Source organism: Nyctereutes procyonoides, unplaced genomic scaffold (genome assembly GCF_905146905.1).
Source record: "Nyctereutes procyonoides isolate TBG_1078 unplaced genomic scaffold, NYPRO_anot_genome, whole genome shotgun sequence".
NCBI lineage: Eukaryota > Metazoa > Chordata > Mammalia > Carnivora > Canidae > Nyctereutes > Nyctereutes procyonoides.
Window position 1 is genome coordinate 5,037,636 of NW_026575028.1, and position 20,288 is coordinate 5,057,923.

Consider the following 20,288-nt stretch of genomic DNA (forward strand, 5'->3'; position numbering starts at 1 on the left):
GCAAATGTTTTACTTTTTTAAAAACATTTTATTTATTTATTCATGAGAGACAGAGACGCAGGCAGAGGGATAAGCAGGCTCCATGCAGGGAGCCCGACGTGGGACTCACGTCCTGTGTCTCCAGGATCCCGCCCCGGGCTAAATGTGGCACTAAACCACTGAGCCACCGGGGCTGCCCATGTTTACACTTTGATAAAGTTTAATTCACCAGTAATTTTCATCTGTATGTTGCGTCCTACCTGTACCTACCTACCCAGGGTGACAAAATGTTTTTCTTATGGTTTATTCTAAACTTTTAAAATTGTAGCTCTATGTTTAGGTATATAATATTGTGAGTCCTAGTTTATGTATAATGTGTCATGAGTCAAAGTTCATTTTTTTCCCTATGGCTAATTGTTCATTCCTATCAGTTAAAAAAGACTATCATTGAATTGGCAGATTTGACAAAAGTCAGTCATACTTTTGTGGGTATATTTCCATATATATATATGAGAGAGAGACAGAGAGAACATAAGTGGCAGGATGGGCCGAGGGAGGTGAGGGATAGGCTGACTCCCCACTGAGCAGGGAGCCTGACACAGACTCAGGTCTTGATCCCAGGACCCTAACATGACCTGAAATGAGGTCAGATGCTTAACCGACTGAGCTACCTGGAATTTCTTGTATATATTTATTCAAAATTACTTGATTACTGTAATTTTTAATATATCTTGAAGTCAGGTAGTGCAAACCCATGCAAATTTTCTGCTATTTCAAAATTGTCTTGACTACTCTTTTCTTTTTTTTAAAGTAGAGTAGGGCTTGAACTCACAACCTTGAGGTCAAGCACTGAGATCAAGAGTTGGATGCTTAATCAACTGAGCCACCCAGGCACTTGACTATTCTATGACCTTTGAGTTTCCATATAGATTTATTTTTATTTTTTATTTTTTAAAGATTTATTTATTCATGAGAGACACACACACAGAGGCAGAGACACAGGCAGAGGGAGAAGCAGGCTCCCTGCTAGGAGCCTGATGTGGGACTCAATCCCAGGATCTGGGATCACGCCCTGAGCCGAAGGCAGATGCTCAACCACTGGACCACCCAGGCATCCCTCCATATAGATTTAAAGATCAGCTTGATAATATTGTGTTGAATCTATAGAACAATTGAGGACAATTGACTTCTTAACAATATTGAGTCTTCTGTCAATAAATATCATTTTTTAGTGTAAAGGTCTTGTACATGCTTTTAAAATTTATTCTAAGTATTTCTTATTGTTTAACACTATTGTAAATATTTATTCTAATTTCCAATTATTCATTGCCAGTATATAGAAATACAATTGATATGTTTTGCAGTGTCCTTGTATTGTACAATCTTGCTAAACTCTAATTAGCTCTTCCATTCACTTTTTTGGGGGGTGGTATACAAGGTCATATCAACTATAAATAAAGATTGTTTTATTTCTTCCTTTCCAATTTACTTCCCTCTTTCCCTTCCTTTCATTTCTTTTTCTTACCTTACTATAATGCTAATGAGCTCCGGTATAATGTTGAGAAGTGAAAAAAGCAGATATTCTTGTCTTCTCTCCAGTTCTAAGAAGGAAGCACACAGTTGTTCACTGACAAATATGTTAGCTGTTGGTTTCTTATAGATTCATTAGTTTGAGGAAGTTCCATTCTATTCCTAGGTTGCTGAGAGCTTTTATTATAAATGAGTTTTGAGTTTTCCCAAATCCTTTCTCTGCATCTGTTGAGTTGATCATATGGTTTTCCTTTTCGTCTATTAATATAATGAATTACATTGCTTGATTTTGTCTATTAATGTGATGAATCACATTTAATCACATTTAATTTAATATTTCATTCTTGAGACAAACTCCACTTTGCCATGTTGTTTATTCTTTTTTATATTTTGCTAGATTTAATTCGCTAACATTTTGTTAAGGATTTTTGTATTTATGTTCATGAAGTACATTGTTTTGTAGCTGTCTTGTAATAACATTGCCTAGTTTTGGTATCTGAATAATGGTGAACCAATGAGTTAGGAAGCATTCTTTGTCTTCTGCTTTATAAAAGCATTTTTGTAGGATTGGTATTATTTCTTCTTTAATTATTTAATAGAATTCACCAGTGAAACCATTTGGGCCTGAAGTTTGTGGGCAGGTTTGAAATCACATATTTAACTTTTTAGATAGATATAGGACTTTTCTGTTTATCGATTTCTTTTTCAGAGGACTTTCTCAGTTTGTGTTTTTCAAGGTTTTCATTTCATTTAATTTCTTGAATATGTTGGCATACACATTTTCATAATATTCCCTGATTTCTCTTTTAATGTCTGTAGAATCTGTAGTGATGCTCCCTTTTTCATTCCTGCTATTGGTAATTTGTGTCTTCTCTCCTTTACTGATTGGGCTGCCTAGAGGTTTATCTAATTTTGATTTCTTCAAATAAAGATGCTCTAGTTTCATTGACTTTCTCTATTGCTTTTCTGTATCATTTTCTATCCTTTTGTCTTTATTATTTCCTTCTACTTACTTCAGGTTTAACTTGCTCTGCTTTTTCATAGTTTTGTAAAATGGAAAATAAGATTATTAAATTAAGACCTTTTTAATGTGATCATTCAATGTAATAAATCTTTTGATAAGTACTGTTTTAGCTGCAACTCAGAAATTTATGTATGTTTTCATTTTCATTCAGCACAAAGTATTTTCTAATTTTCTTTAATTTTTTTTTGACTGCAGGTTATTTAGAAGTGTGTTAATTTCCAACTATCTGGGGATTTTCCCAACATATTTATCATTTTTGTTGTGGGCAAAGAACACACTCTGTGATTTCAATAATTTTAAATCAATTGAGACTAATTTAATGGAGTAGTATATGGTACATCTTGGTAAATGTTCTATGTGGACTTCAAGAAAATGTGTATTGTGCTCTTGCTGGGTGGCATTTTTATATATATCAATTAGGTCATACTGGTTGATAGAGTTTTTCTATAGACTTACTGGTTATTTTCTAAATGTTTCATCAATTACGAAGAAAAGAATGTTGAAAAAAATTTTTTAAGATTTTTTTTAAATTTATTTATTCATAGAGACACACACAGAGAGGCAGAGACACAGGCAGAGGGAGAAGCAGGCTCCATGCAGGGGGCCTGACATGGGACTTGATCCAGAGTCTCCAGGATCATGCGCTAGGCTGCAGGCGGCGCTAAACTGCCTCATTGTATTCCACTTCTTTTTTCCTTTGTGTTATTGCTGTCATGCATTTTATTACTACATATTTTATTAATTCCATAATACAGTATTTTTATTTTTGCTATAGTCAATTGTTTTAAAGATTTAAAATATATGATAAAAGATCTTTTATATTTATCTATATACCTACCATTCTCAGCATCTTTACTTCTTTTTATTAATCCAAATTTTCATTTGCTGTCACTTGCCTTTTGCCTGAAGAACTTTGGTTAAGACCTCTCTTAATGCAGGTCTCTGGTGATGGGTTCCCTTGGCTTTTAATCAGATGAAAAAAAAGGTTTATTTTGTATTCATTTTTGAAAGATGGTTTCCCTGGCTATATAAATCAAGTTTGGGCTTTTTTTTTTTTTTTTTTTTTAAATCTTTCGGCATTTTAAGGATGGTGTTGTACTGCTTCTGGCTTGAGCAATTTATGACAAGAGGTGTGCTGTCATTTTGTTGTTCTGAACTACTGTGTCTTTTTGGGTTTTTTCTTACTCTTCTGACTGTTTTAAGATTTTTTTTTCTCATTCTATCACTTGTTATTGGAAGTTTAATATGGTGTTTTTAGTGCAGTCTTCCTTATGTTTACACCAATTGGGGTTTGTTGAGGTGCTTAGATCTGTGGATTTATAGTAGAAAAATATTGGTGTTATTTCTTTAAGTAGTTTTTCTCTTCTTTATTTTGGGATGCCAGTGACACATGTTTAGAATGTTTGATATTGCCCTATTCTTGATTTTTTAAAAGTTTTTTCTTGTTTTTTTAAAGTTTTTTTTGCATGTTTTGATTTCTCTTATTATGCTTTCAATTTCACTTTTTTTTTTGCTTCTATAGTTTCCAGTCTTATGTAGTATATTTTCCATTTCATTTATGCTTATCATCTCTAGAAGTTCTATTTGGGTCCTTATTATATATTTCATTTCCCTCTTCATTATGTTCATGTTTTTATTTACATGTGTCAGCATATTTATAATAGTTGTTCAAGGTCCTAATCTGTTAATTCCATTATCTTTCTCATTTAAAAAATCTATTTCTATTGGGATGCCTAGGTGGCTCAACAATTGAGCCTTTGGCTCAGGTTGTGATCCCAGAGTCCTGGGACTGAGTCCTGCATTGGGCTCCCTGTGAGGAGCCTGCTTCTCCCTCTGCCAGTGTCTCTGCCCCGGTCTGTGTCTCTCTCATGAAAAAATAAGTAAAATCTTTTAAAAAATCTATTTTTTATTGGTTTATTTTTCTTCTGGCTATGGGTCATATTGTCTTGCCTCTTTGGATGCCTGGTAATTTCTCATTGTATGACAAACATTGTGAATTGTATGATGTTGAGTTCTGGATTTTGTTGTAATCCTTTAAAGAATGTTGGATTTTTGTCCTAGAATATGACTAAGTTACTAGAAGATACATTTATTCCTTTACAGAATTACTTTTAAGTTTGATAAAGTGGGTCCAGAGCAAACCTCTACTTTAAAGGATGACTCTTCTAAGAACTCTGCCCAATGTCTGTATTGTATTGTATTCTAGTCTTTTTCCATTCTGGTGGATGGAATGGGAATTATCCCCAGCCTTGTATGAACTCTGAGAACTGCTTGATCTATTCTTTCTGGTGATAATTTCCTCAGCCTCATGGAGTTTTGCTCCACACAAATGTAGACCATTAGCTAAAGACTTGAGGAGACCCTGATGCAGTTGTCTGGAGTTACTCTGCACCACAAATTCTAGCTGCCTTGGCCTCCCCAAACTCTGAGCTCTGATCAACTTAATGAGAACACAGGACTTCCTTTGGATTTCTTTGATCTGCTTTGCAGGCTGGGTGATCAAAGTGCTCACCTAGTTTGTTTCTCTTCTTTCAGAAATCACAGTCCTATATTCCTTGTTGCCTAATGCCTTTTAATTCTTTAGGACAGGAAGACAGTTCCCAAAGCCATTGATATACATAAATTCTCATGATAGCCCTCTGAAATAGATATTATTATTATGCTCATCTTTATAAATGAGAAAACTGAACATAGAGGGATTTTAAAATCTCACCCAAATTCATAGCTGGTAAAGGTTACAGGTGGGATTTGAACCTAGGAAGTCTGGCCCATGCTCTTAAGCACTATACTATACTGCCCCTCAAGAAGTATTAGGAATATAAAAATCTCTAAAGCACTTAGATATTTAAAAAAGGAGTAGGATGTAGCCCTGATTTCAAATTTAAAGAAGAGGATGAATGGAAAGCGCCTACAGAATAGCTTGGGTCTTGACTCAGTCAGTGTGGGCCAGGTGCAGCTGTGGGGGTAGATGTTTTGTAAATACTAAGAGGCACCAATGCTTGGGTAGGCAAGTGGGTGAAGCATGCTTTCAATATAGAAGAATGCCCCTTGGACTGACCTTGGCCACATCGGCATTTCAAAGAGTGATGTGTTCAATTTGCCCAGCAAGGCCGAGAGTCAGCACTTTGCCAGACAGACATGATTGTCTAGAGAGCAAATCAGAGAGGACACTTTGCAATTAGAGAAGCTGCTATGGAAGCAGGAAAGTCAGGGTTCTATAGAAAAAGTCACTGCTGACAATATAGAACAGTCAGTATCTCACGACTAAAGTAGCAGACCTGATGCCTGACTTACTCTCCTTCACGTACACAGAACTGCTTCTATTTATCCTCCTCAGACTCATTCCTTCCTGGCAGTGAAGAGGGTCTTCACAGTTCAAGTCTATGCCCCTGCCTCTGCACACATCAGTCTTATACTCTCCAGAAATGTCACGGGTTCGGGAGGTAAATGATACTCTGCATGTTCAATGTTTATCACCATCCATTTGAAAGTCATAACAAAGGAGCCCTAAAAAGTGATCTATCCTGTAGTGATTGATTTTTGGTTTTACTCAGTTTCTTATAAAATGAATTTCTCAGCTCTATTAACTTTGTACCAGGTGTTTGCTCAGTTAAAAACCTCTCTGGTATTCTGCATATTTTTCCACAACAGGCTTCATAACACCTTGTCTTGCTTATCCAATACCTTGGCAGCAGACTGCATTTTACGGCTCCACTCCAAGAGATGTTTTCATGCAAACCTTCAGTTTTTTAGGAGCAAATGCCTTTCTTAGTCAATCTATCTTCCTTTTGCGTGATGATGTTTTGGGCTTCTTTCCACCATCGGGATGAAAAAAAAATGTACTTTCCATCTGCACCAGTTATTAATTTCATGTCTTTCAGCTCCAAACCCACCCTCTGTATCCTGCTTTATAATACAGGAGCTGGGCTCTACAGGCTCTATTTCTCTTTGCCAGCTGGCTTAATGTTAGGTTTTGACAATAGGAGGTGTGGGAGGGACAATGCAAGACTGGGGGAGAAAGGGTCTTTTTCTTCGCCTTCTGGTTTTCTGTTTTTCAGTGTAGCAGGTCACAGATCAAATGCAGTACCCCAGCAGTGTTTTATAGCAGTGGCAGGCTGCCCTTTGCAGCTCAATGGTGGGCATCTTCCACTCATTTCCCCATCACCATGCTGCAGGAGGCATGCTACTGTCACAGCCGGAAGCTCTCTCTGAGGTCTGAACACAGTCTTGCAAGGGCCTTTTCTCTTAGTTTCTAAATTTGTTCCTTGATTAGTTTTCCCTTAGTTCTCAGTGCAATAGCTGCTTCCTGTAGTTACTGCCTCCCTGGTCCTTAGTATTCTGTTGTACCCCTCTTAACAGTTAACCACCCTTTGTAGAGTTAACAAGTCTTTATTTAAAAATTTCCTGTTCAGATTTCTGCTGTGATTTATGTCTCCTGCCTGGACCCTGATTAATATACCAGTTTATAATTCATTTGTGTTTGATTTTTATTTTTGAAAGATGACAAGAACAAAGGACTCTATTTCATCAGGGTGGGTGTGTGTGTGCACACTCGCACACGTGCACATGTCTGTATGTGGTGATTTATCACAGTGGTTAAGAGCATAGGAACTGAAACTGAATTGGCTTTGCCACTTCCTAGCTGTGTGTCCTTGGGCAAATTGTCTTTTCGTGCTTGTGTTCTCATCTGTAAAGTGGGGATACCTAGGGTTGCTCGATAAAATACAATCTATCCAGGTTAAATTTGAATTCCAGATGAATGACAAATAATTTAGTATAAGCATGTCCTGAATATTGCATGAGCATCCATTTTGTATTTTATTTGCTAAATCTGACAATCCTAATACCACATCATAAAAGGTCAAATGAGTGATTATGTGTGAAGGATTTGGAACAAACTTCGCAGATGACAGTCACGCCATAGTCATTCTTTTGCTTGTGTTACAGTAGATCAGCACCCCTTCTCAGGGACACTGCATGAATTGTAATGTTCCTGCTATATTTATTGTTCCCCTTAACGGCATTGTCCACAGCCCCCCACCTTCCATCCTTCAAAGCCAGGCAATCTTTTTGGTAGGTGTAGCTACTGGTGAGATCAGCATGTGCCTCTTACTCTGGGCAGCCCCATCTCAGGTTGGGCATCATCAGTCTATGGGGCAGCCTGTGAAAATGGTGCTGGCCACTAGGGTAGTAGGAATGAGGTAAGGTAATCCGAACTGATGCAGAATACAGAGGAGATGGCTCAGTGAGGATCGAAGGGAAGAAGCACAGATATGCAGAGATGAGAAAATTCATCATGAGGGGAACTTTGAAGCAGAAAGGGGGCGGGCATCTTGAAATGCTGAAATCCTGCTATGTTTCCTCTTTCTAGTCCTCAGGCAACCCTACCATGAACACCCTTTTTCTCTTGAGCTAGAAGTGAGTTTCTGCTCCTTGCAGACAAACCAACACTCACAAGCACACAGATGCACACACACACACAGTCTCTCTCTCTCTCTCTCATACACACACACACACACACACACACACACGCACAATCAAATACATGAACATCACTACTTCATTTAACAAATTATATTTTGGGTGCTCTTAGGGGAGGGAGGTAGAGATAAAAAGTTGGGGAACACCATCTCCCTCCTTGAAGACACAGTGTCTGGAGGATTGGGAACAGGAGAAGGTAAGGCATAATGGACTCCTCAGCAAATGTCAGAACTGAGGTATGTGGAAAACATAGTCCACTAATGTACTTGGTAGGAATTTCCAGTTCATCAGCTGGCAGAGTTAATATTTTCTGAAAAATATATTCTCATACTAGGAAAAATATGAGATAGGACAAATTTTTCTTTTCCTTCTAGGCATTGAACTACATCCAATTTTTGGTGTAATGTGAGTATTCCAGAGATTATAAGCATGGAAAGATAGAAGGAACACAGAAAACTGAAAGCCTCAGGCAGCAGGAGAAGCAAGACATTCTATAGTTTAGGGCAATATGAATGCAGACATGATAGTCTTTAAAGTGCATAAATGCATAATTACTTATAAATTCCATGCACAGTTGCATATCTGCACATGTATACATGCATAAAAATATATATTGAAGACATACTGAAGTTTGGTGGATCTTCCATAGGTGTAATGCTTGCATCACAGCTCTTTCCCAGTAGATCACAGAATCATGTTTTCTATGGTATCTAAATATTGGGAACTGATAAATTACACAATTCTTAGAGGCTTTGGGGGTCACGAGAAAGGACAAAGGAGGACAGGGAGAGGGGGAACTGGAAGAGAAGAGAAATACAGCAGAGACTGAAATGTACAGGAGAAGTGGGTGGCTCTGCACACCCCCTGGGAAGGCCTCCAGCACTTCTGGACTCTGGAGATAATCACTCTCAGGGTGTCCCCTAGTGGAGCTCAGGGCTTGTTTACAATATAAATTAGAGCGTTGTAAGGTGAGCAGAGGACAGTTTCTTCTCTTGTTTGAAGGACTCACAGTGCTCTTTTTTCCTCAGGTCTCCAGCTCCTTGTACATATGCTTGAACTTACACCAGAATCCCTGAGTCAGGAGAATCAATATTGTTGTAAGAACCCCAAAGAAAAGTATTTCACTCTCTGCTTGGTCAGTCACTGCAACTACTCACAATTTATCACTCCGATCTAGTGGTAGAAGTACCCTGCGGGGTTGATTATAGGTGAGGAGTGGAATGTGCTGCTAGTCATTCACAAGCATTTGCTGAGCCACTGGGCACCAGAAGCTGTGGTAGATGTAAGGCACTTACTATATTCCAGGTGTGTCCTAAGCATTGACTCATTTAACTGTCCCAGCAGCCCTGGCAGGACTGAGCCCAGGCTGTCTGGCTTTGGAGTCTAAATGCCTAGTCACAGTACCATGCTACTTTGGATACAAATGTATAGCATAGGCCTTACTCTCCGAGAATTTAAAAGTGGGTATATCCCCAGTGTTTCTCATTCTTCCAAAATGGGGGCTCCAAGTTCCAGCTTCTGATGCTCAAGCATCTCTTACACATGGAATATGGCAGTTGTTGCAATCCAGGACAAAACAGGCCATTGAGGGGTGCCTGCGTGGCTCAGTCAGTTAGGTGTCTGACCTTGGCTCAGGTCAAGATCTCAGGGTCCTGGGATGGAGCCACATGTGGGGCTCCTCATTTAGCAGGGAGTCTACTTCTTTTCCCTCCCCCCCCCACTCGTGCACATGCACACTCTCTTGCTCTCTCTCTCTCTCTCTCTCAAATAAATAAGTAATTCTAAAAACTCAACAGGTTGTTTAAAGCAAACCTGCTTTCCCTGCTATAGAACAGGCCAGTCTCCACTCAAAACAATGACTGGACCATCTTCTTTGGATATGTAATAACAAAACTTCAACAATCACTTTATGGTGACTTATTTGATCCAAGAAAATTGTGTATAGGTTAAAGCACACTTCCCCAGTAAATTATACTATAATTGCAAGGAGAGAATTTAAAACTTTCTTTAGAAGGAGTCTAGGAAGATCAACCCATGTGGCCAATCAGTAAGAACTTCACTAGGGGACTCAGTGAGCAAGGCCTGGTGGGCAGGGTGTTGCACTACAGGTTTCTATATTTGTTATTTCTGATATGGCAGCTAAATACATCACAGCTTTAGGGCTCTGTGAGCCAAGTCTGATCAGAAGTTCCCCCCTGGATTAATGATCCAAGATCAGAACAAAATACAAGTGAAGGAGCAAAAAACTCAAATTGTACTGTTGACAGAGATCCTATTTCCAGTGGTTCTAGTGCCAGAAGGGGTGAGTTAAAAGTGAATTCTGCAAGTGGATGAAATGCTAGCGTCCCAAGGTTGCAGGGTAGTGACATAAATTCAAATATTAGGGCCCTAAGCATGTCAGTAGCTTCTGGTGCCTGGAGACCTCCATTCCAGGAGACAACTGGGGTCTGCCTGCTTTTTGCAGGCATGAAGCAGTAGCTTGTATAAGGTCAGGTAGGCTTGGGTGGTGGGATCTCAGGATTGCTCTTGAAGGTAGTGGGAGTTAGTTCCTCATAAGGTTCATTTTATGTCTCCTTTACCCCAGTGAATGGGATGTTACCCATCATTAAAGACTGATCTCTTTGGGTTGCTCTCTCTGTGTGTCCCTCTCTCCCTCTGTCTGTTTCCTTTCTCCTCCCTTCCCCTCACCCCTCCACATAAATTCCTGCTTGAGAGAGCTCATATGGCCTTGTCTGAATGCTTGGCTTTGGAGTCAGACAGATGTGAGTTTACATCCTTGTTAGCTATTTGACCTCAGACATGTCTCAGTCTCACTAAGCTTTAGTTTATTTGTAAATTAGGATGATAACACCTAGTCCATTGAATGGTGAGGATTCATTGAAATAATGGGTATAATTGGAAGCAATTATTCTGTTTTTAAGAAATTCATATTCAGGTATGATTTATAAGACCTGTGTTTCCAAAGAAAGGGGAAATGGTGTAGTAACAGCACAAGTAAACCCAGACACTACAATTTCTGAGCTGGAAGAGATTTGGGAGATCACTTGAACTGGGAAGGGTACTGAAAGGCGGAAGAGGTAGAAAGGAAGGTAAGGAATTAAGGATTTCATCTGAATTTCATTCATTCGTTCCAAAAATCTGTCCTGAATATTATCATGTTCAAAGGGCCAGGCCAGACATTTTCATTGCCTTAAACTTTGTTAGCATCTAGTAGAGGGGATAAGAAATGGACCCACTTCAGGATCAGCCTCATGAGAGCTGTTCTAAGGACAAGTGCACATCTCCCTAGAGGGAGAGCAACAAAGGGTGACCTCTATGTACATCTGCCCTGGCAGGCTGCCTCATCCATCTGATTATCTTTCCTGTTAAAGATCCTCAAAGCAAGTAAGTTCATAGCTGCCCTTGGTAACCAGTTCTGAGTTTTAAAACAGTAACAGGCAATTCTTCTTGATGTCTAACTAAAACATCTTGTGCTGCGACACCTGGATGGCTCAGCAGTTTGGCGCAGGCCTTCGGGCCAGGGCATGATCCTGGGATCCCAGGATCAAGTCCCACATCGGGCTCCCTGCATGGAGCCTGCTTCTCCCTCTGCCTATGTCTCTGCCTCTCTCTCTGTGTGTCTCTCATAAATAAATAAAATCTTTAAAAAAATTTTTTTAAAAAGGTAACACATCTTGTGCTGCAGTTTAAATCTGATCCTTCTGGTCTGTTCTCAGAGAAGATAGAGAGCAGCTGGCCACCACCTTCTGCATAACAACACTTTAGGGGAATGGAGACTGTTATTAAGTCCCTTTTGGGCTCCAGATACAATTACCTGTCACGAGTAGACTGAGGAAACAGGATGCAAACACTGTAATTCATTTTCATGGCAAGTGAGTTTCTGTGGGAATTTAGCAACCCGGAGGCCAGTGCAATTGCCTTTGTCAAGTAAACAAGGGACAAGATATTGGGGTAGGCAGCTGTGAGGTGGCCGGTGATTTTTTCCCAAGGGCAGTAAACTACGATGTATCGCAGGAAAGAAACACTTCATCACTATTACAACCTAGAGAAGTTCATTCTAAAGCCTCAGTCTTAGAGGAAAAGGGAGGTTTGCTCCCCAGTCAGAATCAGTCATCGTCTTAGGGAGAAGCAGGGGGTAAAATGAGCAGTAAAGAGGTAAATCAATTAGGTTTTAACTTGATCTTAACTAACTTGATGTCATACTAATAGTTGTTAAAAAAAAAAAAAAGACATCTATTTAAGGGTGCCTGGATGGCTCAGTTGGTTAAGAATCTGATTCCTGATTTCAACTCAGGTCATGATCTCAGAGACGTGAGATCAGGTCCTGCATTGGGCTCCACACTGAATGCAGAATCTGCTTCTCTCCTTCCTCCTCTCCCTTTGCCTCTCCCCGTGTTTGTGCTCTCTCTCATTCTAAAATAAATCAATCTTAAACAACAAAAAAAAGATATCTATTTATTATCTCCTAAGCCCTCAGAAAATAAGCCTCAAATGGTAGTAGTTTTAAACTACAAAGTACTGAATATTGTTGGGGTAATAATGCCCATTGCTGAAGTAATAACTTCCAATCCAAGAAATACTTTTCTATTTGCAAATATTAAGGAAGGGTAGCAGAATATGCCACTTCAAAATATGCTGCTTAGGTATGTTTATTACTTTGAACCAGTGGCTCTCCAAAAGACAGCAAATACAAGGAGAGGAGTCTTCTGAACAATCCTATCTGCCTAAAAACAGATCTTCCAAAAGGAACTCATTTGTCATAAATCCCCTCCCTGGGAGTCTGATCAGCCAAGGAAGACTGACTCTCATCACAGGAGAGGAGACTAGAAGTACCACACCCAGACAAAGTGTGTCACAAACTATTATATCTTTCATCTGTTCTCCTGAGGGCCCATTTATCTCCCCTAAAAAACATTTACTCTCCCCTAAGAGGCCTACATCCTACCCCCCTAAGAGGCCTACATCCTACCCCCTTTCCCTATTAAGATGATACTTAAGCCTGAATTCTAAGCTACCTCAGAGAGTTACTCATTTTTATACATAGGTACACATGTTAATTAGCTTCTGTTTGTTTTTCCCTTGTTAGTCTGTCTTTCATTACAGAGGTCTCAGTCAAGAATTCAGAAGGTAGAGGGAGAACTATTTTTCCTGCCCTATGTTGACCATGAAACTTCTTTGTGTTTTGTTCAACTTCTCTCTCAGTAGTCAACTATTTTATAGACATCAGATTTGAAGAGGTATTCAGAAGTTAACACATTAATCACTTCCCTGTCTACTAGTGTTCAGAGATGGATCTCTCCTGTCCTTCAAGAATTCTATGAAAGGAAACCGAACTCTTGTTAAAGTACATGCAGCATTTACATGGTATGTAAATATATCATTCTTTTGCTACCATCAATGAACATGCATCTTGATTTGTCAGAATCTCCATCTTTTTCTTTCTTATTTTTCTCTTTATTTCCATATTGTGCTGTCAGAGCTCCTCAATTCCCATCTGAGGTTCTTTGAGATGAAAATGCCTTTGTTCTAATCTATCTTCCTTCTGCTATAGGTGAATGCAACAGTCCCATGTTTGAAATACATCTGGTCCTGACATTAGACTAACATGAGGACCTTCACATAAAGCAAATCCCGTTGTGCAGAGGGGGGAAGCAAGAGTCTCGGTTGTTTGGTCAAAATCCTATACCAGGGCACAAAGTACATTCAGGAATTTTTTACCTTTGGGCCACTGATGGGGATCCTGGGCTATGACATTCTTCCTAAAAGGTGTAACACCAAATTTGGCTAGATGGGGGAGGATGGATGAAATGAACTTTTAAGAAGACTTGCAGTCAGAATGTATTTTTAACTAATGCATTGTTAAGAGATTAATATAGTACTTAGGTCATATATCCCAGTAGGTCTGGATTCCTAGGGTTCAAAACTTCAGTACATTCCTGGATATTGACTGCAAATCTCTCTTCTTGATCAATAGTATAATCACTTCTCTCTCCTATCTAGCAGATCAGGTTTTGGGTAAGACAAATTGTCAGGCAATACAATTAGGATAAAAAATATTTCTTGAAGTTGAAAAGATACATCAATATCAATATGACTAAATTGAGCAGGGACACTCCCTCCCAACCTCCTTAGTGCCAGTCCCTTTCCTAGTGGAAAGACTTTTAAGAATTTACTACATAGAGTTTAAGCTTGGAATTTTTCTTAACATATGCCATACTCACTTTCCTATGTCATTAAATGTTACTCAGAAAGATCATTTTCACAGACATGATGTTCAATCTTATATATATGCTGAAAATCTTACATATATGCTGTAGTATATTTAACATTCCCCTACTTTAGTTAGGTATATTGTTTCCATTGTTTAATCTTATAATGTTACAATGATCACCCTTTCATATTAAAAATAACAGGAACAATGTCAGGCATTTATTTAGGCTCAAAGGCAATCACAAAATTATAGTTTCTCTTTGTCTAGTTTCCCAGCAACTTCTAGGGTGGGAGGAGATCTAGAATGTTTTGGTTGCTCACAAACGCAATTATTTCCTAACAGCATGGCCAGTATGTTGTTCAAGTATGGCAAACACTGGCACCCTATTCAGATCAGGGAGGCATTCGTTCACTGTTCTATGCTCTGTGCTAGGCACATTATATTTGAAATACTATGCCTGTTCCAGATACCACCCTTCATAAGCAACATGGACCAACATTTAGAGATCAATAAAATCTTGTATTATCAATGAGTAATGGCTGAGAGAAGGGAGAGGTTTAACCTTGAGGAAGAGATCAGCCTAAGGTTATGAGACCACAGATTTCAAATACAGGAAAGAACATTCTGGAGAAGAAGAATTTAGATTTACCCCCATGCTTGAAAGCTATAGGAGGATTTCAGAGGATGTGGCCTAGAACAATTTAGAAAATAATAAAATAAAAGGAAAGCTAGTGATACCCTATGGACTTTGCCAGATTGCCTCTTCCCATCTGAGGACTGTGAGGTTGGAAGAGCAGGGTTAAATTAGAGATGGCCTAGATATGAAACAGCTGGCTCCTCTTCTTGGCCAAGGTTCCATCCTTGCCTCTAGCCACCTTCTATACTTACCTCAGGCAAGTTCATCTGCCTCCAAGTCTTTAACACCCACTTATCCAAACATGATTTTCCCATCTACATCTCCAGCCCTTGCCTTTCTTCTGAGCTCCATTACTATCTGGAGAAGAGTCATCACAGTTTAACTGTGATGGAGGGGCACCTGGGTGGCTCAGTGGTTGAGCCTCTGCCTTTGGCTCAGGTTGTGTGTCTCTGGATCGAGTCCCACATGCCCTGCAGGGAGCCTGCTTCTCCCTGTGCCTGTGTCTCTGCCTCTCTCTGTGTGTCTCTCATGAATAAATAAATAAAATCTTTTAAAAAAAAACGTGATGGATCAAAATCAAGATGTATCTCCCTGTCTTCATTAGTTAGGACTCTTGATTGCAGGTGTCAAAACTCAACAGTAACTACCCTGAGGCAAAAGTGTAATTTATTGGCTCATGTTAACCAAACTGTAGGACAGGCAGGAATCAAACTAGCATCAGGGATGCCTGGAATCAGGGACTGAAAGGCCACCAGAACTCACTTTCCTTCTGTCTCTCATTCCTGCTTCTCTCCACATGTTAGTTTCCATTTTTCTCTACTGAAGACCAACTTCTCCCACAGATGAGACATAACCACTGGAATCTCTATATTTACAACTTCACAGACTCATCATCAGAAATTCCAGAAAAGTTCCTCCCCTTAGTGCCAATTAAAAATTCAGAATTATCAAGGAAGGTCTCTGGGTCACACGTTGACCATGTTGACCAAACACTCAAGATGAAGAGAATAAGACAGTAGGACTGGACCAGCATGCATCTGGCATGCATCCCCCAGAACAATCATTATAGCTAAGGAAATGGGGTCACATTAAAAAAGAAAAAGAAAGGCAGCTCTCATTAGGTTCATGAATTCACATAGGGCAGAGGTATTCACAGGTATGTCTGCTGTTCCCAGGAAAGGGGCACAGCATACAGTAGACAAAACATTAATGCCCACTGCATTCTCCAGCAATGGTCTGTCTCCCATATTCTTCATCCCTACCAATGACATCACTTCTCATCCAGTCTTGCAAACTGTGCCTCAGCTTCTTAAAAACTTTGGTCAATTCCTCAAAGATCCACACTCCTTAGCTTAGAATGCAAATCCCTTCCCAATCTGGCTCCAACTTACCTTTTCAGCCTTATCTCTTTTAATTCTGTTCCACTCCCACACTCTGCTTTCCTCACAACCACCGTGCTGTCACATTTGCTTACTCTTCCTCAGACACACAGATCCCATCCAAGCTCTGCACATTTGTCCACACACTCCTCTTTGCCTGCATTTTTTTGTCCTTTCTCATTTTTGTCACCTTCAAGATTAGGTATAATATCTAGAATATCTAGAATTTTTGTCCTTATTCTACCCTTCAGGCACATCTTGTATTTCCCATGACATATTAATTCATCTCTCTGACAAGTACTTATTACATGGAATTATCATTTATTTGTTTAGGTACTTGTCTCCTCACCAGGCCAAGAGCTCTTGGAAGGCAAGGACTATTCATTGTTCATCTTTGAAGTCAGTCCTAGCAAAGGGCCTGGAATGTGAATGGCTATCATCTGACACATAGTGGATGGTCAATAAATGTAGAATGACTAAAGCAATAATTAACATTTTCTAACTTATAGAATTCATTTGGTAGTTTTAATAACTGAAACCACATATTACCAAAACTAAGGCTTTTTTTTTTTAAGGAAATGAGAGTTAATTAAGAGATAATGAGTGGGTTCATTTGTTTTCATTATTTCTACCCAAAATACTTCATTCACATTTGCCAATTGCTATTGCATTGTCCTCCGTCCAGTCATATGCTGAATGTATGTATCCAGTCATATGCTGAATGTTTTTGAAGGCTTTTCAGTGTTCTGTTAGCCCAAACTGTAAATAGATTTTCTCTTCCCTGGGTTCCAGAGTGCACACTGCACCACTGGTAAGAAAATGAATATTGTATCTGTGGAGCTGGCTATACACTAAGCAATTCACATACCTATTGGTTAGTCATGGGTTCTCCCCCTAGATGAATAGATTTCAATAGCAAAGATCCAAACAGTTGTGCAGTTTGTAACAAGTGAATTGTATTACTAAATAAGAGCCTTTATTTTTGAGTGATAGGACTTTTGTGTAGGTCCTCAGAGTTTATTCAAGATTATTCTTGCCCCATCCCTCTGCAATTTGCTTTCCCACACAGGAGGTGAAGGCATAAAATACAGCTAGAGGCCTCCCACAAACCCATCATATTCTCTGCTGTTGCCTCTTCCCCTCTGAGGGTTGTGAGGTTGGAAAAGCAGGGTAAAATCAGAGATGGCCCCAGACACCTCGGGGCATTCCTCAAAATCTAGATTATCTATGAGGCTGTTTCCTGCTTGTGGAAGTCACGTATCCTGTGTGACAGCAGGGGGAATACCTGAGAAGTAACAAGCTAGATCACATGACTTCCTGTGGAATCATTCCTCTTATTAGAATAAACTGGACTCTCCAAGGTCATCTGGTAAGAGGGTCAACTTTCTTTAAAACACCTCTAGCTACACTAAAAGTACCCTCAATCTTTGCTATTTTAGTATATTCTGCTTATTATTTAGCTTTCCCTTTATTTTAGTATATTTTGCTTAATAATTAGTCTTCTGTCTACCCTCCATTTTATGGTCCAAGTCTGATTCTAAGCTGGAGAACTGTGAACATAAATTGCTTTGCAGAATTGCTCTTACTTTTATTGTTGGCAGCTTTGAGAGTAAAAGTTGTGTATGGCAGAAGGGGCCTTCAGACTACTTCATTTTACAGATGTGGGACTGAGGCCCAGGAGGAGGAAGTGACTTGCCAAGTTGGTGGAAGAGCCAAGACTGGATTCAAGTTAATGCAATGATTTGTAAGACCAACAATTTATACATGTGTGGATATTCAAGGCATGCAGCTAGGTGCTGCTAGAAGAAAAGAGGACAAATTACAACCTGGCTCCAAGCACTTGACAGTCAATGATCGCAGGTTATTTAACTGCAGTCTATGATAATCTAGATGAAGCCAAAGCATTAGATGCAATTGTTGCTATAGTTGACTATGAAAATACACAAAATATTCTCAGTAGGAGAGTCTCAGGCTAGAAGGGATACCCAAAATTCTACTGTCCTTACCCACAAATCTGCTTTATTCCCAATCCACTACAGCTGTCTGGAATGGACAAGACACAGATCTGTCTCGGGGGGATGGATGGACAGTAAGGAATCTAAACCACAGATATATTCTGGGGCACCTGGGTGGCTCAGTTGCCTAAGGGTCTGACTCTTGATTTTGGCTCAGGTCATGATTTCAGGAACATTATATTGGACCCTGTGCTGATGCTCTGTGCTCAGCATGGAGTCTGCTTGAGATTTTCTTTCTCCCTCTCCCTCTGCCCCTCATCCTGTTCACACACTCTCTCTCATAAATAAATAAAATCTTAAATAAATCATAGATATATTCTTATTTATATTGCTTGGACTTTCTGTGCCTTGGTTTCTCTTTCCAGCATTCCACATTTCTTATGCTATCTGAGAAGTGAAGGATTATGTTGAGATCTATAGCACTGCTGCACTACAGCATGACTTCTCCCAGACCTTCTGGCCCTCCCACCAGTGCCTTACAGATACCCTCCTCTTGGAACTACTCAATCAGTAATAAAATTGTATTTCATCACTGAGCAACTAGCATAAGTCAGTGCTAAGTGCTTTTCATGCCCACACAGTCTCAGATAATTCTCACAACATCACTAAAAGAAAAGGAACCAACAGTTCAGAGGAGTCTGGCAACTTCTCCAAAGTTACATGGCTAGAAAGTGGCAGAGCTGAGTTTCTGACTAAAACTGTATTTCATTATAACACATTGTTTTTCAAACACAGAGTGCTAAACACAGGACACATATATTTTCAAAATGTTCACTTAAGATACACTTATTTTTTATTTTATTTTTAAAGATTTTATTTATTTATGTGTGTGTGTGAGAGAGAGAGAGAGAGAGGGAGAGAGGCAGAGACATAGGCAGAGGGAGAAGCATATTCCTATGGAGAGCCCAATGTGGGACTTGATCCCAGGACCCTGGGATCACACCCTGAGCCAAAGGCAGATGCTCAACCACTGAGCCACCCAGATGCCCACCTATTTTATTTTTTTTAAATGAAGGATATCAGTGCTAAGATCAGCCAAATATAGCCATGTTGCAACAAAGTTATGCCAAAGGACCACTGGACTAGTAATCACAATGCCCATGACTGGGGTCTGTGCCAGCTCACACGACCTCAGGGAGTCAGACCATTCTGTCCTCCACGGTGGCAAGTTATTATCTGATACCCTGCCCACTCCCAACCAGGTTCATAGGAATAGTCTGAAATCATACCTTTTAAAAAATTTTAGTGTACCAAGTTCAACTCCTCAGAGTTTGAGAGAAGTATTTCAGAAATGTGTGTTGGTATGTCATGGATTCCAATTTTAAGCCAAGCTAATGACGTCTCTTTTCTGACACACATTTTATAAAGAGCAAATAATATGCATATTGTTTTCTGAGGCATTAACTTCACAATTGTAAGAAACAGAGTATCTTGTCTGTGTCAAGGAGGATGGTGAAACCCAGGCTCTGTATCTTGCAAATGATATAGAGCATATCCAGGAGACAGTACCACAGGCAGATAAAGAGCTGTAGAGTAAGGCCAAAGAGAAGTTAGAGAATGGAGACTAGTTTATATTTTATTTTATTTTTATTTTATGGCTGAAGAGATAAGTTTTGAAGAGTGTCTCTCTGTTCACGGATTCAGAAAGTATCCAATAATTATTTGCTGGGCTAAATAAAATTTCACATGAGAAAAGGAGAAGATAAGATGAAATGCTAGCATATGAATGAATGGTTATATAGGAAGAACTTTTGAACGGTCAAGACTCTAAAACATTAGAAGAGGTCATTATTGGGAAGGGGCCCCCCTTTCCTCAGAAATTACTACAAATGGGATAAATGCATACTCTGGCGGACCTGAGTGGGGGCTGTCCCACCTGGTGGCAGAGGGAGAAACCAGATTATTTCTGGAGTGTCCTTTTATCCCTCTCTCCAAAGGGCAGACAGGTACCCAGCTCCCAGATGGCGCTGCCAGTTTGAAGGGAGGTGCTGCCACCTAGTATTTGTTGCTCTTATCCTGAGTGGCACCCACC